The 27,806-nt window shown below is 42.4% G+C and overlaps 1 protein-coding gene across 1 annotated transcript in view; it reads left to right on the forward strand.

Annotated features, from left to right (window-relative positions):
* LOC126238113 (cyclin-dependent kinase-like 1) overlaps nt 1-27,806 on the forward strand; it is a 247,032-nt gene that overhangs the window by 174,092 nt on the left and 45,134 nt on the right. The gene's annotated exons all lie outside the window — the stretch shown is intronic.

Raw genomic sequence — 27,806 nt, forward strand, 5'->3', positions numbered from 1 at the left:
GGGCACCCAGATTACCCGACATGAATCACATCGAACATTTATGGCACATTATCGAGAGGTCAATTCGTGTACAAAATTCTATATCGACAACACTTCCGCAGTTATGGAGGTCTGTAGGGGTAGTATGGCTCAGTATTTCTGTACGGGGCTTCCAGCGACTTGTTGAATTCATGCAATGTCGCGTTGCTGCATTAAGCCTGGCAAAAGGAGTTCAGACACGATATTAGGAACTATCGCATGTGTTACGTCAGGTCACTGTACATTTGCTGGTACATCTCCAGTTTGGTAGCTTTTGAACACGTGATTAATAGTCTTATTCACTGTAAAAAGTCAATGATTTTACTATTTGTAAGGTTTACCTTAGAAGTAAGGGCAGTTTTAAAAATTTTAGGGTCACAATTATTCATATGATACACAATCCTATACGGAGTTTTTCGAGATGTATTAATGGTTGGAAATGGGAAATCAGTCTTTCAGTGACATACAGTAACCACTTAAACCATAGCAATGGCTCAAAATGAAGACCGTCAGCCTAAAAGCTTGCATTTCAGTCGCACTTAAAATTTTACACCGCCCTCCGAACTGTCCCTGTTGCGTATTGTACAATGGCACAGGCCATTAGGATCCAAACGACCAGCATTTTTGGTAAACGTTTCATAATAAACTCTCTTGCATTTTTCGTAGGTTATTTACTATACAGGGTGTTACAAAAAGGTACGGAGAAACTTTCAGGAAACATTCCTCACACACAAATAAAGAAAAGACGTTATGTGGACATGAGTCCGGAAACGCTTAATTTCCATGTTAGAGCCCATTTTAGTTTCTTCCACCTACGCTCAATGGAGCATGTTATCATGATTTCATACTTGATACTCTACCTGTGCTGCTAGAACATGTGCCGTTACAAGTACAACACAACATGTGGTTCATACACGATGGAGCTCCTGTACATTTCAGTCGAAGTGTTTGTACGCTTCTCAACAACAGATTCGGTGACCGATGGATTGGTAGAGGCGGACCAATTCCATGGCCTCCACGCTCTCCTTGAAACGTCCCCTTAGAAAAATTATACATGACTGTGCTTAAACTGACACAGAATATTTTTTAGCACAACGCAATCTGATTTTCAATAATCCCTGCAAAAGAATGGCCCTGACTAATATTAACCTATACCTTTCACAAATCACTTACCTCACAAAAATCTTCGTTACTCGAACTACTGCAATACAGCGAGCGCCACTACTGCCAGCTAAATAAAAGATTCAAACTACGGAAGGCACTAACTACTGATAGGCATAGTTAGCAAATGAAAGATTTTAATATAGAACAAACAATGTATTTACCTTAATAGTCATAATATATATTGCAGTTCATGACATCCATTCTTACAAATGTACTGTTTCTGATGGACACACGTCCAGATCATCCGCTCTCAAAAATTCGCCATTTCACTTCCCCCATCCACCACTGCTGGCTGGTCACCTCCAACTGCGCAACGCTACGCGCTGTTAACATCCAGATGCCCAACACTACAAAGGCACACAACAATGCAAACTAGCCACAGACTGCACACAGCACAGCCAGTGATTTTCATACAGTGCGCTACGTGGCGTTACCAATTTAAAAACCTAAACAGCCTACTTACATCCTGACCTCAACCCTCTTGACTTTCATTTAGGGGGCATTTGAAAGCTCTTGTCTACGCAACCCCGGTACCACATGTAGAGACTCTTCGTGCTCGTATTGTGGACGGCTGTGATACAATACGCCATTCTCCAGGGCTGCATCGGCGCATCAGGGATTCCATGCTACGGAGGGTGGATGCATGTATCCTCGCTAACGGAGGACATTTTGAACATTTCCTGTAACAAAGTGTTTGAAGTCACGCTGGTACGTTCTGTTGCTGTGTGTTTCCATTCCATGATTAATGTGATTTGAAGAGAAGTAATAAAATCAGCTCTAAAATGGAAAGTAAGCGTTTCCGGACACATGTCCGCATAACATATTTTCATTCTTTTTGTGTGAGGAATGCTTCCTGAAAGTTTGGCCGTACCTTTTTGTAACACCCTGTATATGTACATGATTTGCATCAAAATACTGTTTGGAGTCTTGTCCGTAATCTACTAGAGGTTTTCTGAAGTTACTCTGCAGATTTAGTTTTCATGACGAAAAGCGCGTTAAACATGCAATGTGCTTTCAATATTGTGTGAAAGTAAACATCAGGTCACGCTGGATATCAGTGTGCTACGACAGCTTTTATTTAGCATTCACATTAGTCTGCTTCTCCAACTCAGAACTACATTATCGCCTTCTAACTTAACATAGCCTTAGTGCAGTGTTACTTATCAGTCTCTTACCACAACCAAGGTTTTAGTTGGCGGGGGGTCTCCTTTCTATTACAGTCTACCCGTTTCCTTTTAGTTTCTACTAGAGTTTTGTAGACGAACGACTTCTTGCTTGCAACACCACAGGAAGAAATCCACCGTGGGGCACACTATAGCCGACAGTGTATTGTTTTCCAAGGCATGGTCACCTATTTCAAAGCAGAGATCCAAGCAGGTTACAAAATGCGCGCCTCGCACGCAGAGTACATACAAGACGTCTTATAGTCTGATATATTCAACCCCTACATTGTTTCTTTAACCTCTTTTGTCTATATAACTGCGGCTTTGAAGGCCTGGAACTTCCAAGATGTTTTGCTGTGTTCTGTGAGGTCTTTTAGCTGCGCTAAAGTCTTGAGACTTTGCTAAAGTTCTTCTTAGGGATATATTAATTTCACCCCTTCTACTGCACTGCGAGGCAGCTCTTCAAGTCTATACAATATACTGTTAATACGCTGTTAGTACTTGTTCTCGTCTCTAAACGTAATTGATAACCATTCTGACTACAAGTATTAACAAATTAGTGTTTAATTCTAAGAATGACATCGTTCCCACCAGACTGTTGTTCTTTTTTTAGCACTATCAGGTAGTTTAGAGCTTTGCTCATTGTCTAGTGCATCTATAAACGTAATAACACACCAGAATTAAATGGAAACCACGATATATGAAAGGCTCTAAACGGCACTTCTGTGGTGTTTTCTTAAAAACAATGTGATTACTTACAACAGATGAATAAGTCAGGAGTTCATTACGCACTGGAGGCGGCTACACGGGTAGCAGAGGCTGTGTGGCGAGGAGCTGGCGGTTTTTTTAGTTAGAGTGTCTCTGGAAAATACAAAAAGGGTTTCAGTCTCAAAGGATGCAGTTAAAACATAGGAAGAACGTAGTATAAAAGTTGTAAATTGTCGTAGCTGTATTGGGAAAGTACCAGAGGTCCAAGCGCTAATAGGAAGCACTTACGCTCAAATCGTTATAGAAACTGAAAGCTGGCTAAAGCCGGAGATAAGTTCAGCCGAAGTTTTTGTGAAGAAAGTAACGGTATTCAGAAAGGATAGGCTAAACATAGTTGGCGGTGGCGTGTTTTCTGCTGTTAGAAGAACATTATCTTGTTACGAAACTGAAGCAGATGGTTCCTGAGAGGTACTTCGGGCAGAGGTCGTTCTCGGCAACCAGAATAAAATAATAATTAGAGCCTTTTACCGACTTTTCAACTCAGATGATACAACTGCTGAAAAGTTCAAAGAAAACTTGAGTTTAATTTTAAACACGTACCGTACTCATACAATTATAGTTGGTGGTAGCTTTAATTTACCCTCGATGTGGTGGTGAAAACACATGTTTCAATCACAAGATACACATAAACATCATCCGAAATTGTGCTAAATGCATTTTCCGAAAATTATTTCGAGCACTTAGTGCATGTGCCCAAACGAATATTAAACGGTTGTGAAAACACACTTGTCCTCATAGCCACAAATAATCCTGAGCTAATAACGCGCATCAAAACGGATACAGGGCTTAGTGAACACAGGGCAGTCGTAGCGAGACTGAATACTGTAACCCCTAAACCTTCCAAAAATAAACGAAAAATAAATCTATTAGAAAAAGCAGATAAAAATTCCGTTGACGCCTTCCTGAGAGGCAATCTTCACTCCTTCAAAATTAACTGTGTAAGTGTAGACCAGATGTGACTTAAATTCAAAGAAATAGTATCGACAGCCGTTGAGATTTATACCAAATAAATGGGTCAGAACATTATGGCGGGAAGAACGAAAAAGGCATGCCAAATTTTAACGAAAGTGAAATTTCCAAGATTGACAATCTTTTACAAATGCTTGTAATTTAGCGGAGACATCACTGCCGCAGAAAATCCAAAGAGATTCTGGTCGTATGTGAAATATGCTAGCGGCAAGACACAGATAGTGCCTTCTCTGCGCGGTGGGCTAACAATGGATTTACTATCGAAGACAGTGCTGCGAAAGCAGAGTTACTAAACACAGCCCTTCGAAATCGCTTCACCAAAGAAGCCGAAGCAAATATTCCAGAATTCGAATCAAGAACAGCTGCCAAAATGAATAAATTGGAAATAGATTCCCTTGGAGTAGTGAAGCAACTTAAATCAATAAAAGCAAGGCTTCTGGTCAAGACTATACCAAGCAGCTACCTTCCATAGTAAGGTGATGCAATAGCTCCATACTTAACAATCATATACAACCGCTTGCTTGACGAAAGATCCGTACCCAAAGACCGGAAAGTTGCACAGACCACACCAATATTCAAGAAAGGTAGCAGGAGTAATCCACTGAATTATAGGTCCGTATCACGCTTGTCCCTCCTCTTTTGGAGTACTGCTGCGCGGTCTGGGATGCTTACCAGAAGTACATCCAGAAACGTCAACGAAGAGCAGCACGTTTTGTATTACTACGAAATAGGTGAGAGAGAGTCACCGACATATACAGGATTTGGGATGGACACGACTGAAACAAAGGCGTTTTTCTTCTGGCGAAATTTGAGTCACCAACTTTTTCTCCGAACGCGAAAATATTTGTTGACGCTGACATACATAGGGAGGAACGATCATCATAATAAAATAAGGGAAATCTGGGCTCGCACGGAAAGATACATGTATTCGTTTCTTCCGCGCGCTGTGCGAGAGTGGAATAATAGAGAATTATTGTGAAGAAGGTTCAATGAAGCCTCTGCCAGGATCCATGTAGATGTAGATGTAGATACATGAACTTCGTTAAGTGGTATGAGGTAAGCGACAGCATACATAATGAGATTTTCACTCTGCAGCGGAGTGTGCTCTGATATGACACTTCCTGGCAGATTAAAACTATGTGCCGGTCCGACACTCGAACTCGGGACCGGTCCGCCACATAGTTTTAATCTGCCAGGAAGTGTCGGAGTACATAACTGATGCATAGTTATATGCAGTGCGTTAGTAAAGCGTTTTAAATTTCAACCTCCATTTAATTCTCGTGTTTTCTTATGTTTATAGATGCTCTTGGCAACGAACAAAGTTTGAAATTAGCTAGTAGTACTTAATAAAGTGTTATTTCAAAATAACAACCTCTTGGAAAAATTATCAAACTTCAAACTTATGGAGACTGAGACGCCCACTCTGCAGACGTCTGCCTTTTAATTTCGTGTAACTTTTAATTTTCCTGCAAATGGAATCATATTTTCCGAAAAATCATTGATTTTCCATTTATTTACTTTCTTTTGTCAGCCATCTGCTTTTAGTTATTTCTACTTCTCTTTTATAAGCGTCATATGCTCCTAGCTTTCATTTATATTGTGCACACTGCGTCAAATCCATCTAACAATTATAAGTTTGAAAGTTCCTTCTGTTACACATATGTATGTAGTCCCTCAATTCTAATTTTTTACTGGTTTCACCTGGCTAATTATTTTTTCTTATTACTTTTCGTTCCTATTTTATTGAATGTCCCTCAGTGTTTTTGCTCTTCCTCAGACTGATACCTTTGTCATAAGTTTCTTAACTTTTTGATGTTCCACTTACTTATAAGGTCTCTGTTATTTTAGCACATTGTTTCAACTACTTTTATTCATTATTAGACTGTGATCTGCGATCACAACTTGGACCTGTGTGTAGCTTTCAGCCAAGTGACGGATTATAAGTATTTGTGATACAGTTGGTCTCCCCCTGTGTCGTCAAGTCATTTCGTAGTATAGGTATCTGGCTTATGAGTTCTTAATAATTTGCTCCCTACGATAAGCAGGCACCAAAGGACCAGATGCATTTTTCCCTTCTAATTCCACTCATCTAGGCGGAACCCCCTAATTCTACATTTTGCTTTACACCAAATATGTGTGACTCGTCTGAATCATCTGGTCTTTTTACTGTTCACAGGTTGGTTGCGATTTCCCGATCTATTCCAAGTCGATTGTGTCAGAATGAAGGCCCTTTGTTCGTCATAATCTATTTTTTACGTAGTAAAAGTTAGTTCTATGAAGTATAACAAATTCTTTTAGCCAGTGCACAAAATTTCTTGCAGTTATCCGTGCCTTTCCGTATCGATTATTTTACTTGTAATTACTTTTTCAGTTTTCTTCATGTGCTTCCAGGTTTTGAATTTATTTGTTTTAATGTCGTTGCCGCTCAACTAAGGATCATACCAAGATAACTATTTGTTTCTCTTTTCCTTCATTTTCCACCAAAATTCTTTCATTTTGCTGTAATAAACTCTTTTTCACTATGATCATTTGTCAACAGCTGTTTTTGTTTGTTTTGGCTTCCTGAAAACCTTTGAATTTCTTGGTTGCTAGTCAGAATTTTTCTCTATTGAGTAAGGTCACCTGTAGAGTCTGCATTTGTTCTAAGTACTTTTTTGTGTGTTTTCCTGTTATGGAGTAATTAGTGGACATTCTTTGTTCATCGTTCTTCCTTCTTTCTCTCTTGAAGTTCATAATGTGTTAATACATCTTTTGCTGATGTCATCTGTAAAAAAGCCGCGCTGGGTAGCCGCACGGTTTAAGGCGCGTTGCCACGGTTCGCGTGGCTGCCCCAGTCGGAGATCCGAGTCCTCCCTTGGGTATGGGTGCGTAAGTTAGTGCAAGTTAGATCAAGCCTGTAAGCCTAAGGCCGATGACCTCAGCAGTTTGGTCCCACAGAACTTACCAAAAATTTCCAAACTTCAGCTGTTAAGGACAGAAAGAATATATTTTCTTATTTGGTCCGGAAACCCATTTGCCGTCTATGTTCTTGACTAGACCTAATGTTTCGCAGGATTCTTCTTTCTTTCTTTCCCAAATTTTCTATTGCCCTTTTCTACTCGGATGAAAGAACTGTCTCTGATCCATAGACTACTTCTAATATAAAACAGTATTATAAAGCCTTCATTTACCATGTTTAGAAAAACATTTTTATTGTATAGATTTCTCACTTTGATGTATGGAATTTGCCTTTTTTTGTTTTTGCTTGTTTAAACTTTTTATGTTTATATTCTCACCAATATATTTAATGTTGTCTGTTTTCTTGATGTTCTCTTACTTAATTCTTAAAATTCTTGATTAGTTACTTCCATTGGTCATGTATCCTGTCTTTTGAAACGATATTTGTAGACCTATCTTCTCAGCCTTTCCTTTTTTCAGATTCTCTGGGGTTGCTTCTATTATTACGAGATCGTCTACAAAGGCCAAACAGTTTATTGCTTCTTTCGCTCTACCCAATTTCTGTTATCAGGTTTTTGTTTTTCTTCCATGTTCAATTCTCTAATAACTTTTTTCAGCGGACAGTTGGATAATATTGGTGATAAACCGCCTCCTTGTCAGACTCATAATACAATTTGGAAATATCTAATATCAATTTGGAAATATCTAATATCTTCAGAGTTTTGAGGAGGAAGCCTCTATTTATTGAATTTTATGCTTTTCTTAAAATGAACAAATATTAGTATCATCTTTTAACCTGATATGCAGTATTTCTTTTATAATTTTCACACTTACATCTCCACTAGCTTCTATAATTTATGCTATAAGGCCCCCTTCACTTGGGAATTTGTTGTGTTTTAATTGTTTGATGTAACTTTGAAAGGTTGCAAACCCGAGTAATTCTATCGCAGGGTTGTTGTTGGTAAAACATTACGTACAACATATCTGCATTTTAATCGCGATGCGCGTAATGTGACTGCTGACGACGTATTTATTAGCTCATAGCCTACTGAAGTAAAGACCTTCTTACGCTTTTCTTTTTCGCTAACTCCTACGGCACCAAACGTCAGAAACGGGGTTCTTTATTAGCGCTTTATCGATTTACCACTGCGCCACGCCACCCGGAGATCTTTATCCTGCACGAAGGTTGTTGCGATAAGGTGCTATAATTATGCTTATAGTATTTTTTCGTGCACCTTTGTTTCATGCTTTTTCACATGAATTTTAATTCTCTTGGTTTTGTTTTATCTAGGTTAAGACGATTTCACAGTTTTTGAACATTTCAGAAGGTTTAGGAATACCTTTGGTGACAGAAGAGGATTTTAGAAAAAGAATTTCGCATCTGTATCTGCATCTACGTATGCATATGTACTCGGCGAGTCACTGCCCGGTGTGTGGTAGGGGGTACATGGAATATTGGAATAATTTCTCCTCCCTCCAGTTGCGTTTGTGTTAGGTTTTGGTATCCCACTGCATACGCCGGATTTCTTTAATTTTACTATCATAATCAATTCTCAAGACATACGTTGGATTAAATAATGAGTCTCTTGATTCATAGTGTAATGCTAACTGCCAGAATGTCCACTGTGAGACGCTCCATGATGTACAGAGCTGTTGTTGTAGGCTCTCCCATTACAGGCTATGATTTCTGTGATGCTCTCGCAAAGACAACCAAACTCTTGACGTATACTGCAGCTCTTCTGTAAGTTATTTCCAGCTTCTCCCTTGATACAACGCGATAGGATCACAGACTGAGAAATAATACACAAGAATAGGGCGAGCAATACTTTTTTCTTTTGTTTTCAGCTATTTATTTTAGTGTTGAATGGATAGGTTATGTGTCGTTCCACCTTACATCTTTACGAACAACTACGAATGATTCAGTGTCTAGCCACTGTTCGTGTAATTAAATGCTATCGAGTATTTTGTCTGTTTATACGCATTTCGTTTAATTTGTTTACATTGACTCTCGTTGTATTAAGCGTAGACTATATCCTATGCATTTAATGACAACAGTGTAATGAAGTGAATCTCTTTCCGTAATTGCATCGTTCGCGAACTGCCCCACAGAGCTAATGAATTTGCCTGCCAGCTCGTATATCGCTAGTAGCAATGATGTTCTTAGACTATTTCGTTTTGTTGACAACCTGCTGACATTTCAGGATGCTTTCCCGAAGGCAAGTGACGAGACGACATCCTATATTCAGCTATCTATCGCACAAACATTGCTCTGTGTTCGGAGAGCAAACTGACTTTCACACAATTGTTGGTGTTGACAGCTGTAAAGGAGTGGTTGGGTCTTCAAAAATATCATTATTGACAGAGCACAATTATCTTCTACAAATCCATAAATTTATTTACTTATTTGTTTATCGTATGACATAAATTAAGCGTTTTTGAATCAAAAGAGTAGTTGTAGATGTAGAAAGATTACTAAACTACTGCAATCAATAATGCAACACAGTCCTCTAGCACAGGTGTAGGCACAGTTTTTCACTGTTAGGATATCTTCGAAAGGGCGTTTGTAGGCATATATGAGACATGTTAATACAACATGAGCAAATTTGTCGTTCCGCACCACAGTCAGTGACGAAGATTTGTCCCGCTTATGGAGGGTGTTTGGAAGTCTTCTATCGCCCGTTCGGATACGGTTCAGGGTATTTCAAATTGCCCTAGGCTAGTCAAATCCAGAGGTTCTTCTGCATGTAAGGAAGTTTCAGATATTGTTGACGTCATTTTGTTACCAACAGCGTTTCCATTCATCGATGGATTGCATTCATTTTCAGCAAGAAACCTATCTGTGATAGGAATGGGTTGTCTTGAGCTTAAACTTTTTTGTTCCACGGGAAATTCATCGTTAAATATTGAAAGGTCGGGGTTTTCAAAAATCTTCTGGTATACACGTAGTGGCGCACTCATCTGTTTTTATCAGGAGGTGAGATGTGACCTAAAATAGGTAAACAGTAGATCGTACTGACCCACTAACAGTGCGCTTGGATTCCTTAAGTTGTACATCTGTCTTTTTCACACGGACTATTCAGCCAGAGAGACGCACAGTAGTATACTGTTGAACATACTAATCCTTATGTCGAAGCGATTATTTTTAGGACTCTCCAGCTATAAGCACTGGATTTGTTATCAAGAACTGTAAAATTACTACTGAAGAAATAAGTAAATCAAAGAGCCAAATCTTACAGAAGATTTTATCAAACTGGCCACACACAGAGAGAGAAGACTATCGTTTTATAGAAGAATTATTTGAGAAATTGGCTCTAAAGCGAACGTTGATTGAATAAGGATACAGAGTGAATTCCGTAAATTGTAATGTAGGGCTATATGACCTGTCGTTACGTTTTCTCTCGCAATATTTTGTGTATGAAAAATATTAATCAACTAAGTGGCTGAAATTCAATATTAAACTGCAGATTCCTGTATTTCTAGCTGAGTGAAAAGAGTCTATGATCGGAGGAGGGGAAAGGTATGCCATTTTTAATAGGGCTGTGCCATGTAAAGAAATGTCATACTCAAGCGAATCTTTGGGCTGCTGGCTATTATATTTTTCTGTTAATTTCGGTATAAACGAGTCGGAAGACTAATGTTAAGTTTCTTGCCTCTCGAAGAATGCTTGCTGGAACGATATGTGAATATAAGTGTACAACCACCTTGACGACAAAATCTTCTGAATTGATAGGCCGCGTCATATACCTCTTTACTCTTCTTCACTGCTCGACGTTTCGACCCCTTTGGTGGGGGCCTCCTTCACTATTCCACTGCTGTTTCTGGATGGCTAAACAATGACGAAAGACAGTGTCGCATTCACTTACAAAAAGCTATATTCCCGCACTTTTTCGGAGAACTAAAAAATGTCGTATGACTAGGGTCTCACGTCGGGTAGACTGTTCGCCGGGTGCAAATCTTTCGATTTGACGCCACTTCGGCGACTTGCTCGTCGATGGGGATGAAATGATGATGATTAGTGCAACACAACACCCAGTCCCTGAGCGAAGAAAATCTCCGACCCTGCCGGGAATCGAACCCGGGCCCTTGGGATTACATTCTGCCGCCCTGATTTTTTGTTTTGTTTGGATCTCATTTTGTTCTATATTGCTCGTTGTTGAATTTGTTCGGGCCTGACGTCCGATGATGCCCGATCAGGTTCTTTGTTGATCCGTTCACTCAGTTTTTCTAATAGCTGAACTACCGTGCCGGCATCACTCACCTACCGGGGACGGACTTCGGAGAAATGGAGTTACTGGGTAAAACTCTTCGGTAGGACTGTCGTGATTAGGTAAGTACTGAAAGCAGATATCGCCATAGAGGGAGAAACCAATATATTATCACCTTTCCCTGGTAGCTATTTTTTGTTTTTCTCTAGGCACGGCTGCATGTTTACTTCCGGGAGATAGGGTAGCCACGAAGATGGAAGCCTGTAATCATCATCTCTATTGAAACTGTTTTCATTCTTCTATATTTCAGTTACTTCGCGGGCTTTCCGCCTAGAGTTATTTCTTTCTTTGGTTAGTGCGCGTATGTTCTTAAAATGCATAGTTGATCAAATTCTTCTTGGTGCTCCGCAGCCGCCGAGTGTGGCATTCGTGTTATTTAACACGTTCTTTTACTGTTCTTCCTGTTTCGTCGATACATACTTTACAGCAGCTAAACGTTACTTCTCATACTCTCATATTATGGAGGTGGTCATATACGTCGGTTGCAGTTCGGAGCAAGTGTTTAATCTTGTGTTGACTGAGAAATGTATCTCTTAAACAATTCTTCATTAAGATTTTGCCCGTGGAGCTGGTTACTCTAGACACAACGAGCAACGTTACACATTGAGCAGCAGGTACTTCGTTCTTATTGTTTGCTTCATTATTATTGTTATCACTTCATTTGAAGATTCTATTTACGGAAAGATAGTACAGCTGTAGGCCGTCAATATTTTCTTAAGGAAATCTAGCACTGATAACAAGCTGTAACTGTCACTGGTGAGGGATGCAAGCGGATGCAAAGTGTTGAGAGCAGAAGGGTTCTGGGGTGGGTGTGGTGCTAAGCGGCGTCTAAATACCTGTCTGAGTTGTAAGTTTTCTACAAACTCAGGGCAGTGAATAAGTTTGAAGAGGAATTTGACGCTGTCCAACGACTTATTTTATCATCAATGGCACTGGACACCGTAACCTGCAGACATATATAATCATATTGTTTGCCCGAAACTTACTGTCAGATGTAACGATTCACGACATGCTCTCACAGCTTCCTTGCTGGTGGGCAGTGAATAAGTTTGAAGAGGAATTTGACGCTGTCCAATGACTTATTTTATCATCAATGGCACGGACACGAAAGCCTGTAGACATATATAATCATGTTGTTTGCCCGAAACTTACTGTCAGATGTAACGATTTTCGACCCGGTCTCACAGCTTCAATACTGGTGGTACAACCTGAGGTGAATAGATGTCTTAGTCGGTTAGAGCTTTGCCTGTGAAATAAAAAGGCCCTAGGCGTGGCCCAGCACACAGTTTGAATCTGTTAGAAAGTTTCAGAGCAGCGTACACCTCATTCCAGAGTGATATACTGATTTTGGAAACTTTAAAAAATAGTTCAAATGGCTCTAAGCACTGTGGGACTTAACATATGAGGTCATCAGTCCCCTAGACTTAGAACTACTTAAACCTAACTAACCGAAGGAAATCACACACATCCATGCCCGAGGCAGGACTCGAACCTGCGACCGCAGCAGCAGCGCGGTTCGGGACTGAAGCGCCTAGAACCGTTCGGCCATGGAAACTTTATTTCAGTTGATGCAGAACTCCTATAGTTCATAATACTTTGGTACAGTATGAATATTTTTCTCGCTAGTTTAATTATTCTTTCATGCTTAGAATGTTAGTATTTCGATTCCATATTGTGGCTAAGAATGTTATTATTACGTTTGCAGTATCGACTATTTCTTGAATTGAGGATTCTGTTTTTCTTTGTCATCAGTCTTTTAACTTGATGTGTCTCAACACAACCTCCTCTCCTTTTCCAATCTCTTCATCTCACAATAGCACTTACGTCCAACATTCTCATTTATTTGTTGGATATATTACAGTCTTTGTCTTCCCTACAGTTTTTACACTCTACAGCTCTGTCTCCTTCCATGGAAGTTATTCTCTGATATCGGATGGCCAACCATCCTGTCTCTCCTTATTGTCAATGTTGTCCACATGTTCCACTACTCGACAGTTCTCTGGAGAAACTCCTCATGTCTTAGCTTACGCGTCCACGTAATTTTCAGCATTCTTCTGCAGCACCGCATCTCAAACGCCTCGATTCCCTTCTTCTCCTTTTTTCCCCACAGTCCATGTTTCACTACCATGGAATTCTGTGCTTCAAACGAACAGCCTCAGAAGTTTCATCCCAAAATTCCCTACAGAAATGCCCTCTTCACCTGTGCTAGTCCACCTTGCTTCATCGATAATGGGTTATTTTGCTCCCAAGACAGCAGAATTTATTACTAGAACCGAATAAAATTGTAGACAATTTCTGTGTTTCAACACAAGTAATCGAAATGCGTTTCCTAACTATACACGTGGTGAGTAACTTTCCACCTTGCGTTGTTATAAAAGAAACAATTACTCTATCTGATCAGGACACATATTAGAGGACATCAATATGGGGTGTGTCCACTCTTTGCTTTTATGACGGCTTGAGCTCTGCTGCGAACTCTTTCAATGACGTGTTTGAATGTCTGTGTAGGTATTTAACCTCACGAGCCGAAACCAGAGGAGGTACTGATGTAGGGAACAGAGGTCCCTCTACTACAGGCAGCTCACAGCGCTGTAAGAAGTTTTCCAACTACGGAAAACACCTTCGTACCATAACACCACATTCTCCGTACTCATTTGTTGGAGCTACATATGATGGCAGGTAACGTGCTCCAAGCATTCGCTAAATCCAAAACTTTCCTTTCGTTTGCCACAGGTTATTGCGCGATTCATCACTCCGAATCACTCGTTTCCAATCATCCGCTGACCAGTGGCCTCGCTCTTTATACCAGCTCAAGCGTCGCTTAGCAATGAATATACAGTAGAAGTGTGTAGGATATCAACCCATTCTACTCAACCATTTTTAACTCCCTACGCACGATCGTTGTGGCACTTTGGAACTCACGAATGGTTCCTTCCGCTGATTTCGTATGACTTTTTACAGCCATCTTCCGCAACAGTCCCAGTCCGTGAACACATGAGCTTTACCTTGTCTTGGTTTAGCTGTAATTGTTCTTCTGCGTTTTTAGTTCACAGCACATTACCAACAGTCGCCTTGGGTGACTTTAGAAGTGTTGTATTGTCCGTCATGCATTTATTACTCAAATGACATCCAACGACTAGTCCCCGTTCGAAACCACTGAGTTCTCCCGACCGCTGACAGAGCCTTTCTGCTGTTCCTGCTTCTCTACTGACAACACAATACTCCCCGCCTCCGTCTGTGCTGGCAGGTCCTCCTCACGTGACATCTACTCGTCAATTTAGCATTAGGTAGGGGGGGGGGCAACGGCCTTGCCGCAGTGGTAACACCGGTTCCCGTCAGATCACCGGAGTTAGCGCTGTCGGGCTGGGCTAGCACTTGGATGGGTGACCATGGGTGATGACCATCCAGTCCGCCGAGCGCTGTTCGCAGGTAGGGTGCACTCAGCCCTTGTGAGGCAAAGCGAGGAGCTACGTGATTGAGAAGTAGCGGCTTCGCTCTCGGAAATTGACATATGGCCGAGAGAGCGGTGTGCTGACCACATGCCCCTCCATATCCGCGTCCAGTGACGCCTGTGGGCTGAGGATGACATTGCGGCCGGTCGGTACCGTTAGGCCTTCGTGGCCTTTTCGAGAGGAGTTGGGGGGGGGGGGGTCCAGGTAGTTTTGATCAGCTAGTGCAGCTAGTGTATACACTTGATGCTTAACAATTCGTCTTGCGTTGTTACACAGGAAACAAGTACGTCCGAAAACAAGGAATTTTTCGTCATCGTTTTATTTACCGCTGCTTTTCTTTGGTGTGTTTTACCATCGGTATCAACTTGACGCTTTCAACCTTACTCGGTCCCGTATTTCTTCCTTACTTCGTTTATTTTAATGTCATCATTATTCCAAGTCTTCTTGCTGTACGTCTCTTCCCTTGCAGTGTTTCCTTCAATGACTCTTCACTGCAAACAATGTATTCGTAGTACGTGTCCCAAGAAAAGTCTTTTCCTAATTCTTATAATTTCCCCGGTTATCTTTCCTCTCCTATTCTTAGAAATAATTCTTAACTCTTCATTCCGCTAGTTAATTTCATTTTCTCGTCAACTGTATTTCAAAACTATCCCAGTAGTTTTCCTCTTTCTTTTTGCTTACAGTTTACATTTTCTGTCATCAGGCATCCAAGGCACCACATACATTTAACGTTTTGCAGAGAGTTTCCTTCCAATGATATTTTCACAAAACCTTCATGATGAAATCTTTCTGTCGCTTTTACGCTCCTTTATATCATAAATTGTAGTTCTTCTTCTGACTCAGCCAACTTTACTTCATTATCTGCATACTTAATTGTCTTTATCAGCACATGATGAAATTTTAGTAGTGTCCACTCAACTTATGCACGAAGAAAAGTTTCACATTAGTGAAAGGCGGTAACAGATGAGCAGTATAACTATGAAATGAAATGATTGTATGGTACTGATGGGAGTCCCCACCTCAGGACGTTTTGCCGCCGAGTTGTAAGTCTTTTCAGTTGACTTGGTAGCCAGTCAAGGAGTATGTAGGGATTTTGTTTATAAAATTTTATTTCAAAGGCCCCAGTCAAATCTTTACAAGTTTTTTCCCAGAGCAACTTCCGCTGTGCCTACGTGACACAAGTTGCCTGCCTTTCAGAACCGAGGAAGTTCTGTCCAGTTAAAGCTGCTGACAAAAGACGCATTGAGCCCTCTGCTGAAATCGCTAGCGAATTCACGCCATAGGGTTCATCGGCTTTAGCCAATAGCGTGCTTGGGATACACGTCACGTGCGTGGACGCTGGAGCGTTCTACAGTGCAGAATACAGTTGCTTCTCTCTCTCTCTCTCTCTTTCTCTCTCTTGTGATCCAGAGCTTGACTAACAGAGACTTTTTTCTTTTTTATTTTGGAGGCAGAACCTCTGGTTCTGCTCCGCGTGACCGGCCGCCACCATAACTTATCATCAACCGCCTCCCCTTCCTATGCCCGCTTATTTAGTTGTCCGTTCTCACTGGCCTAAACTTGGTAACTTCCTCCCTAGGAGCGCCCCTTGTATACCATACTTTGAAATACACTCCTGGAAATGGAAAAAAGAACACATTGACACCGGTGTGTCAGACCCACCATACTTGCTCCGGACACTGCGAGAGGGCTGTACAAGCAATGATCACACGCACGGCACAGCGGACACACCAGGAACCGCGGTGTTGGCCGTCGAATGGCGCTAGCTGCGCAGCATTTGTGCACCGCCGCCGTCAGTGTCAGCCAGTTTGCCGTGGCATACGGAGTTCCATCGCAGTCTTTAACACTGGTAGCATGCCGCGACAGCGTGGACGTGAACCGTATGTGCAGTTGACGGACTTCGAGCGAGGGCGTATAGTGGGCATGCGGGAGGCCGGGTGGACGTACCGCCGAATTGCTCAACACGTGGGGCGTGCGGTCTCCACAGTACATCGATGTTGTCGCCAGTGGTCGGCGGAAGGTGCACGTGCCCGTCGACCTGGGACCGGACCGCAGCGACGCACGGATGCACGCCAAGACCGTAGGATCCTACGCAGTGCCGTAGGGGACCGCACCGCCACTTCCCAGCAAATTAGGGACACTGTTGCTCCTGGGGTATCGGCGAGGACCATTCGTAACCGTCTCCATGAAGCTGGGCTACGGTCCCGCACACCGTTGGGCCGTCTTCCGCTCACGCCCCAACATCGTGCAGCCCGCCTCCAGTGGTGTCGCGACAGGCGTGAATGGAGGGACGAATGGAGACGTGTCGTCTTCAGCGATGAGAGTCGCTTCTGCCTTGGTGCCAATGATGGTCGTATGCGTGTTTGGCGCCGTGCAGGTGAGCGCCACAATCAGGACTGCATACGACCGAGGCACACAGGGCCAACACCCGGCATCATGGTGTGGGGAGCGATCTCCTACACTGGCCGTACACCACTGGTGATCGTCGAGGGGACACTGAATAGTGCACGGTACATCCAAACCGTCATCGAACCCATCGTTCTACCATTCCTAGGCCGGCAAGGGAACTTGCTGTTCCAACAGGACAATGCACGTCCGCATGTATCCCGTGCCACCCAACGTGCTCTAGAAGGTGTAAGTCAACTACCCTGGCCAGCAAGATCTCCGGATCTGTCCCCCATTGAGCATGTTTGGGACTGGATGAAGCGTCGTCTCACGCGGTCTGCACGTCCAGCACGAACGCTGGTCCAACTGAGGCGCCAGGTGGAAATGGCATGGCAAGCCGTTCCACAGGACTACATCCAGCATCTCTACGATCGTCTCCATGGGAGAATAGCAGCCTGCATTGCTGCGAAAGGTGGATATACGCGGTACTAGTGCCGACATTGTGCATGCTCTGTTGCCTGTGTCTATGTGCCTGTGGTTCTGTCAGTGTGATCATGTGATGTATCTGACCCCAGGAATATGTCAATAAAGTTTCCCCTTCCTGGGACAATGAATTCACGGTGTTCTTATTTCAATTTCCAGGAGTGTATATTCTCTTTATTCTACCTGATTTTCTGTCATTTTACAGCAGCTATGGATGCCCACTCACATGCACCAACCGCTCGACCTGCTGTACGTCGTCGTCGTAAGCCGGAACCGTCTTCCCCTTCCCTGCACGTGTAGAACGTCACATTGAGGGACTTGGGTATCGATCATGATTAGATGATGGTGAGGACAAGAGAACACGCAGTTCCCGATCGGAGAATACGTCCGACTTGGCCGGGAATCGACACCCAACTCGCTGCATGGCGGTCAGACTCGCTGACCACTCTCTTTTCTTTCTTTTTGTTTATACAAGAGGCTACGAACTCACTGCTTTACCTTCTAGACTATCCTTCCACTTTTTTAAAATTTTTTGCAGGTATGGGACAAATGTTTTTTATTTATATACTTTTTATTTTATTATTACTTTTTAAAGAAGACGACTTATTTAAGCGTTACATTTACATTACTGAAATAACTGTTGGTAAGTTTACAATTGCTAAATTTACACAATCTTGACATTCTTTCACTTTGTCACCAAAGAGGCCTTACAGAAGAAGCAACAAAAAAAAGGCCTCTTTCAGCCTATGAGATACGTGGTTTCCGTCCGGAAGACCGAAGGTATCGAGACTTTCGGGCTGTCCGGATCCGAGGCTTTCTTCTCCGTTCTTATATGCACAATGAAACTGGTACACCTACCGAATATCGTGTAGGGCCCCCGGGAGCACGCATACGTGCTTCAACACAACATGGCATGGGGTCGACTCGTCTGAAGCAGTGCTGGAAGTAATAGACGCCACGAATCCTGCAGGGCTGTCCAAAAATCCGTAAGTGTACGAGGGGGTGGAGATCTCTTCTGAACACCACGTTGCAAGGTATCGCAGTTATGCTCAATAATGTTCATTTCTGGGGAGTTTCGCGGCCAGCGGAGGTGTTTAAACTCAGAAGAGGGTTTCTGCAACCACTCGTAGCAATTCTGGACGTGCGGGGCGTCGCATTGTTCTACGGGATGCACAGTGGGCATGTAAGTGAGCAGATAGGATGCTTACGTGCATGTCGCCTGCCGGAATCGTATCTGGACATATAAGGGATCCCAACTCACCACAATTGCACGCGCCCCACACCATTACCGAGCCTCCACCAGCTTGAACAGTCCACTGCTGACATACAGGGTTCATGGATTCATGAGGATGTCTCCATACCCGTTCACGTCGATCTCCTCGATACAATTTGAAACAAGACTCGTTCGACCAGGCAACATGTTTCCAGTCATCAACAGTCCAATGTCGGCACTGAAGGGCTCAGGTGAGGCGTAAAGCTTTGTATCGTGCAGTCATCAAGGGTATACGAGTGCGCCTTCGGATCCGAAAGGCCATATCGATGATATTTCGTTGAATGGTTCGCACGCTGACACTTGTTGATGGCCCAGTATTGAAGTCCACGGCAATCTGCGTAAGGATTGCACTTCTGTCACGTTGAACGATTCTCTTCAGTCGTCGTTGCTTTCGTTCTTGCAGGATCTTTTTCCGCCAGCAGCGATGTCAGGGACTTGGTGTTTTACCGCATTCCTGATATTCACGATACACTCGTGAAATGGTCGTACGGGAAAGTCCCCAGTTCTTCGCTACCTCGGAGATGCTGTGTCCCATCGCTCGTGCGCCGACTATAGTACGACTTTAAAAATCATTTAAATCTTGATAACCTGCCGATGTATCAGCAGTAACCGATGTAACAATTGCGTCAGACACTTGTTGTCTGATATAGGCCAACCGCAGCGCCGTATTCTGCCTGTTTACATATCTCTGTATTTGAATACCTATACCAATTTCTTCGGCCCTTATGTGTATTTAACCGCTCAAGCCCGTCGTCAACGGATCACCAGAATGTTTTCAAACATCGTCAGCAGAATATTCGCATAATTTTTGTGGTAGGTTGCTGTTCGCATCGATGTCAAACGGGGGCTCTCCAGGAATTTTCTATAATCACCAATATCATGTTCCTCTGTTCCTCGTTGCTTAATATCTAGTGAACGGTAACGCCTTTTAGCCAGTGTACCGACTTTCTCTTCATTCTCGGGTACGAAATGTCCTCAGGGTAAAGTAAGGACGTCACCGATTTACTCGAGGCTTGGTGCGTAGGATTAGCATTAAACTTAGGAGGCTGACGCCTTATGACCAGACTAGCCTGTCATAGTCATCGACTATGGAGCACCAGAGTAGGAAAGAAAGATCAGCAGATCAACGACGAGATCATCAAAGGCGGAGCACCAGCTCGGGCTGCGGAAGGATGAGAAAAGGAATCCGTCCTTTCTCGGCATTTGACTTAAACGCATAAATCAAATATAGAAATCAAGTTTAAGGATTCTCCGAACTTGTGCTCATGAAGACAACTATTAAGGCAGCTCACGAAAGATTTTGTACTAAACTGTCCGTCAGTTTGAAACCAACTTGTCTGTTGTGTTAGGTCTAATACTTAATAATAGTGTTAGCTACTGTCTAAACTGTTCTTTATCTGTTTGCCACAATGAATGTGTTGGACACTAAGTACTATGGTAAGGCAATGCTATTCTTCTTCTCTGTCTATTTTAATTGATATCGTTTATTGTGAAAGTGCTGTAATTATTGCATACGAAAATGCACTTTTGACAGAATTTCACGAACATTTACTTCACAGGTGTTCAGAGCTGATTTAAAACACTGGAAATTAGGCTTGGTAATCGAAACCTTGGTGAAATATAATGATATTTTATTATGTAATAGTGTTTCTATATTTCCTTATAATAATCGATTATATCTCAGAATATGTTCTAATTTACTTCTTCGAACGTGATGTTATTTCAAAGAGAATGTTTTCGATGTTTTCACTCTGTTTTTGTGGGGGGGGATACTTCTTATTTCCTGCAGTATTCTCCTATGCACGCCGCTGTTGTTAACTAACGTATGTCATTATGAGTTGCGTGCGGTAGCGTCCTGTGATGCCTTAAACTTGAAATTTTCCACGCAGACCATGTCGTTCCTTCCAAAAATGCAGTTGGCATGGACAAAGCACTAGGAAGTTGGTATTACATTCAATATTTCGTAATGAAATAATTTTGTTACGTTCGTGTACCCGATGACCACGAACTTGCTTTGAAATATATTCAAAGAAATGTAATAAAATGAATGGCTTGTTTATTTGCTTTAATTGTCAAACTATATGAACACTACTGGTAAATTTATTGCTATCAGTACATACGAAAACACTTCCGGCAGCTATTTTTGTGCAAGCGTGACACAAATACTGTTATTTTACCTGAGAACATACACCATTTAAATGACACAGCATTTTTTTCAAAAAATTCCAATCTAAATCTCTGTCAAAATAGACAGAAATTCACCACAAAACTACGAGTGTTACTGAGAAATACGAATGTTCACTATAACAGCGAAGTCGACGATCGTCAAAAGTCAGGGACATGTCGGTTTGATTCCGTAATTAGAGGCCCTATGCACGACGATGACTATTTGTGACCGTACCGTCGCCTGCAGTCTACCTAAGTTTATACTTCATCTAAAAAATCTCTCTCCCCCTCTCTCTCCCTCTCTCTCTCTCACACACACACACACATACACATACACACACACACACACACACACACACACACACACACACACACAGCTGGCATCAGGACACCTTCTCTCTCTCACTCACACTACACACCACACACACACACACACACACATACACAGCTGGCATCAGGACACCCTGCCGCCATTCTATTGAATTTTTTTGTACTCTTGACCCATCTGAAACAGATGAGTCAACATCTCTCCACAACGAATAAGAGGTAGAGCTCAAGAAGATGGAAGAAGTATTCATCACAATCGCAGGCATAGGGTTATGGAAAAATATCCATTTAACTGTAACACTTTGCTATAGGATGGCAATTGTTTATTGTTAAACAATATTCGTTTCTACCGGCCCCTGCTCTGGGTTATCTAATTAATCTTTGACATTGTAGTATGAATTACTTGAGAGGTATGTTTCGAAAAATGGCTCAAAAATAAAGGTAATTACGTTGAAAATTGGCATAAGATCAAGTGCAAACAGTTGCTGAAGGCAGCTACTCTGGATCTTTCTACAACACTGTGGGGCTTGGTCAGCCAAGGCTCCATTTTTTTATTTGTTTGCATATTTAAATAAATATTGACGTGGAAAATTATTTTTATACTGTATTAATGTTTACCATCATGTATATCAATCTTTTTATGCTAGCAATTTCAGCTCTTACTTTATAAAAATCTTATGTGTTGCTTATCGTTGAATGAGGCAGACCCTCCTTCCGCACCTCCCCTCCTTTCGCTACACACATGGTGTGGGGTTGAAGTTTTCACCATCGACTTCCGATGACTCCCTCTAAAATCTACGCTGTTCAGCTTCACATACCCCACTGATAGAAGGATCACTATCGGTGGTCGGTGGTGTCTTGAAATCTCATGCACCGGCCGGAGTGGCCGAGCGGTTCTAGGCGCTTCAGTGTTGAACCGCGCGACCGCTACGGTCGCAGGTTCGAATCCTGCCTTGGGCAAGGATGTGTGTGATGTCCTTAGGTTAGTTAGGTTTAAGTAGTTCTACGTTCTAGGGGACTGATGACCTTAGATGTTAAGTCCCGTAGTGCTCAGAGCCATTTGAACCATTTTGATATCTCATGCAAGCAGGGAACCACCAGATTCTTTCAAAAAGTTGACACCTATGGCTTCTTCTGAGCAGTACATACCCGCAGGCGATGATCAAAGAGTAAGACAACATATAAAGAGACACGTTATCATTCTTCTATGGTCCGTGGAGCGACTTTTATAAGACCAGTCACTGTCGTACGTCTTATATTTATAACAGATGGAGGTTATTCCATCACTGATAACATGTTGAGACGTGGGCCTTAGGGAAGGCAGGAAGAATTGTGGACGGGCCTTACTCAGTTACCATTGTTTGCTCAGTTTTTTTTTAAAGTCACGTACAATTTCAAATGAGGGTGACAATAAGGAACAATTATAAAACTTGACTATTAAGACACAATGTCTAATTAAAAAATTCTTAAGCAAGTTGCACTCACGGCTGACGGCCTTATTGACCAGAAATTCAAATTATTTCTCGGCTGGAGGCCCCAGTAGTAATAACTCAAAAACAATTTAATGGCTTAATGCCTGGATAGCAAATTCTTAAAAAGTTCAACTTCTCCAAGAGATACTAATCTTTTTTAAACAGAAAAACACAATCAAAATTTCAGTATTAAGAGACAAAATCTAATTAAAAAAATTCTTTAGCCAAATTGCATTCACAGCTGAAGGTCTCCTTGACCAGGAATGCAAATTATTTGTCGGTTGAAGGCCCCAATAGTGATAACTCAAAAACAATTTAAGGGCTGAAGGCTTGGATAATGAATTCTTAAAAACAGTTAACTTCTCCAAGAGATACTAAAATATTAAAAAAAAAACACAATCATCACAATCTGATCAAACTAAGAGAGATGCGCCTCAGACAGTGCTCCAAGGATCGGCCGAGGAAAGTCGCTCAACTTCGTAACCGATGAGGCAGGCAGCCAAGACTTGTATTCACTCAACTGGATGGCAACTCAAACTAGTGACAGTTTAAACACAACCGACACTCTTGCACAATCGACCTGAAGTCTAATAACCAATGCAACAGTGGAATAACCCAGGCAAGGCGGAACCGGAGGAAAGTACTGCGTCCTCAGAATCTGGCGTTTAGAACATCCAGAAGCAGACGGAACCACTACGACCAAAAGAGTCCAACAGAAACAACATATCCAAACCACAAACAAGGAGGCTGTCTAGCTACACGCCTTACCGGACAGCAGCGGCAAGGCGAGGACAGGTACACTGCCGCGAAAATACGCAAACCTCCAGGGCAGGTAACTGGGGCGTTAGCGGACACTAGGCAGAAAAATACCGCTGGTTGAACTTCATGAATAAACGCAAGGAATTAAATGTTTAATAATAAGAAGTGGAGGATGGATAATTAATTTCGCCAACTCCAAGCACTCCACTCGTTTCTCTTCGTCTCAGCGACCCTGTGAGCAGCAACGCACAAACAGACGGCGTGATCTCAAAATAGTGGAGGTTCCACTACTGGGTCAATGTTCACTCAACTCAAATGTCCTGGGTCCGGTGGACAACGAGGTTGTAGCCCTCGCAACTACAGCCCCTTGATCCGGAAATGCCTGCGTGCCACCAGTGGTCCCGGCATGTCCTAGCGCTGCCAGACCTCCCTCCAGCTCCGTCCTAACCGAACTACCGATACACCCGACCTGGAAAACACTTGATGTCCCTTCAAAGATAGTACCATCATACTAGATATCGATAACCGCTGCTGCTGCCGCTCACGGACAGACAACGCTAGCAAACGTAGTGGCGTCAGTAAACACAAGAAGAAAACGAGATGCCACTATTCCTATTACACAATGCCATCTTACCAATGGCACCAACGCGAGCTACATATGGCTCATGAATAGATATTAAAAATTGTCTATTCACATGTCTTTAAAGTTACGAATGTTACTCAAATTGTTGTATTTGAGGAAGAGTATGAAATTTATCACTGAGCACTTAAAGCTAGAAATATATGGGATCTTAATGATGTTGATATGTTAGATATATAGTTATGAAAAGGATGCCATGCATTGGGACATTACATACTATCTTCCACGCCGGTAAGGAATAGCAAGCCATTTCCTACAGTTCAGTAACTTAGCGGATGTCGTGAAATTTCTGCAGAGAGTGCAGAGTATTAAGTTTATTTACTTTTTTTTTGCAGAGAACTTAAGATAGGATTAAAAGTGACGTATAAAAGATATACTAGGTTTTCGTAAATTGCCTTACAAACTTCCAGGACTTGTTGAGGGGAGTGAGTACATAAGATTTTGAATAAGAAGCCATAACCGGGAACACGCTGTTTCCGTTCTACGACGGTTTCAATTCCGATGTTTAACTCATACACTCCTGTTTGAGGAACTAAATTAGGACTGACCCAGCAGAGTTGTTAGATAACATTTCGAAATGAAACATAACGAAACATCCATTCATCGCTTAAGCACATTTGTTTGTATTAACATTTAGACATTACCAGGTTACATTGTTAAAAAAGGGGGGGACGCAGCATACTGTACGTACGGAACAGTACTGATGCATTACAACAGCGGCTCGATGTCGTCACCACCAACGTTGTTACAGACGTTGCACCTATGAAGGATGTTCTGGTACGTACTCTTTACCCCACCTGGTGTCTCTTCGGTTTCTTGTGCAGCGGCCAGAACTCTCGCCAGCAGATCTTCCTTTGTCTCTACATGAGGGTCATAAGTTAAGCTTTGCATACGACCGCAAAGAAGTAGTCCATAGGAGTTAAATGCGGCGGTCGCGGTGGCGACGGTTGAACCACCTCGACCTATCCATTTTTCACCATATGGTCTGTTGAGGTGTCTCCCAGCCGCATATGAGAAGTTAGGGGGTGCGCCATCACGCTGAAATCACGTTTCCTGGCGGATATCCAACAACACCGCTTACAAGAACGAGTCCAATACGTATTGTAGGAAGATCAGTCGTGCGGGACCAGTTAGCTGAAGTGGAAGGAGGTACGGTCAAGTCACATGACTGTCCGGAATTCCTGCCCAAACGTGAATATTAGACAGAAGCTGAAATCTCTGAACATGCGTGGCAGGACAGTTTTCGTCAGTCCACAAATGGGAAAATTCAGAACACAGTCACTAGTGTTCTTACATTCATCTGTGAACAGTACTCGATGTGGAAACAGGGGTGTGTCGATGCAACGGTGTAGGAATTATGTGCATTAGGTAACGCATTGTGAAAATCGGCTAGACTTATAGCGTGCACCGTTTGTAAGTGGCACTGATGTAATTGTTGCTCACGCAGAACGTCCCAGACGATACCGTGACTAAAACACATCACACGCGCAATTGTTCGGGTACTCGTTGACGGGTTCTCTTAAACACGATGTAAGTTCTGGCGAGCTGCGTTGCCGTGGAGCACTACAATCCTGTTTCACGGAGCCGCTGCGTAATTAGGGCAAAAAGTTTGTGCGATTGTGTACTGATTGCGGAAAATATTTGTGATACAGTTGACTAGCAGCTCTTCCGTTACCTCGATCTTCGCCATACACAAACAGCATGCCTGAGTATTCCGAAAATGTGTACCGAATCATGTTTACAGTATCGGTGACGCACAGGCCCAGAATAGATCTTGGATATTTGTGGTAAGGTACTATGGGGCCAAACTGCTGAGGTCATCGGTAACTAGACGTACACACTACTTAATCTAACTTAGGATAAGGACAACACACATCGATGCCCCAGGGGGGACTCGAACCTCCGACGGGAGGAGCCACGCGAACCGTGACCCCGCGCGGCATTGAGTAGGTATCGCAGCAAGACAGACGTCAAGTCATATCAGGTGACCATCTGACGTAGTACACGTCATTCTGTCTACCCTAGTGATACCCGGACAAGCTGAGACTTTTTTTTCCCCAAGCAGACGTACAATCGTTACACATCTGAACTTAAACCGTCATAGAACGGTTGTTGCTGTTGTTGTGTTCTTCAGTCCAGAGACTGGTTTGATGCAGCTCTCCAAGCTACTCTATACTGTGCAAGCTTCTTCATCTCCCAGTACCAACTGCAACCTACATCCTTCTGAATCTGTTTAGTGTACTCATCCCTTGGTCTCCCTCTACGATTTTTACCCTCCACGCTGCCATCCAATACTAAATTGGTGATCCCTTGATGACTCAGAATTTGCCCTACCAACCGAGCCCTTCTTCTAGTCAAGTTGTGCCACAAATTTCTCTTCTCTCCAATTCTATTCAATACCTCCTCATTAGTTATGTGATATACCCATCTAATCTTCAGCATTCTTCTGTAGCACCACATTTCGAAATCTTCTATTCTCTTCTTGTCTAAACTATTTATCGTCCACGTTTCACTTCCATATATGGCTACACTCCATACAAATACTTTCAGAACCGACTTCCTGACATTTAAATCTAAACTCGATGTTAACCAATTTCTCTTCTTCAGAAACGCTTTCCTTCTCATTGCCAGTCTACATTTTATACCCTCTCTACTTCGGCCATCATCAGTTTGCTCCCCAAATAGCAAATCTCTTTTACTACTTTAAGTGTCTCATTTACTAATTTAGTGCCGGCAGCATCACCCGATTTAATTCGACTACATCCCATTATCCTCGTTTTGCTTTTGTTGATGTTCATTTTATATCCTCCTATCAAGACATTGTCCATTCCGTTCAATTGCTCTTCCAGGTCCTTTGCTGTCTCTGACAGAATTACAGTGTCATCGGCGAACCTCAAAGTTTTTATTTCTTCTCCATGGATTTTAACTCCTACTCTGAATTTTTCTTTTGTTTCTTTTACTACTTGCTCAATATACAGATTGAATAACATCAGGGATAGGCTACAACCCTGTCTCCCTTCCCAACCACTGCTTCCCTTTCATGCCCCTTAACTCTTACAACTGCCATCTGGTTTCTATACAAATTGTAAATAGCCTTTCGCTCCCTGTATTTTACCCCTGCCACCTTCAGAATTTGAAAGAGAGTATTCCAGTCAACATTGTCAAAAGCTTTCTCCAAGTCTACAGATGCTAGGAACGTAGATTTGCCTTTCCTTAACCTGTTTTCTAAGATAAGTCGTAGGGTCAGTATTTCCTCACGTGTTGCAACATTCCTGCGGAATCCAAACTGATGTTCCCCGAGGTCCGCTTCTACCAGTTTTTCCGTTCGTCTGTAAAGAATTCGTGTTAGTATAGGACGGTAACTTTACGTTTTCGGACATGTGTTCTCACTCCCCTCCACAAATGCTAAATGACTGCAATGGGGATATCCGAACACCCTATATATTACCTTTCTAAGTCAAAAATTCAGCAGTATGATTTCTGCTGAGCCAAATGCACATTGATTTGCGACCCGGGGAGCTATCTTTTGGTTAAATGAGCAGAGTTCTTCGAACTAAGTTTCAGA

Source organism: Schistocerca nitens, chromosome 1 (genome assembly GCF_023898315.1).
Source record: "Schistocerca nitens isolate TAMUIC-IGC-003100 chromosome 1, iqSchNite1.1, whole genome shotgun sequence".
Lineage (NCBI taxonomy): Eukaryota > Metazoa > Arthropoda > Insecta > Orthoptera > Acrididae > Schistocerca > Schistocerca nitens.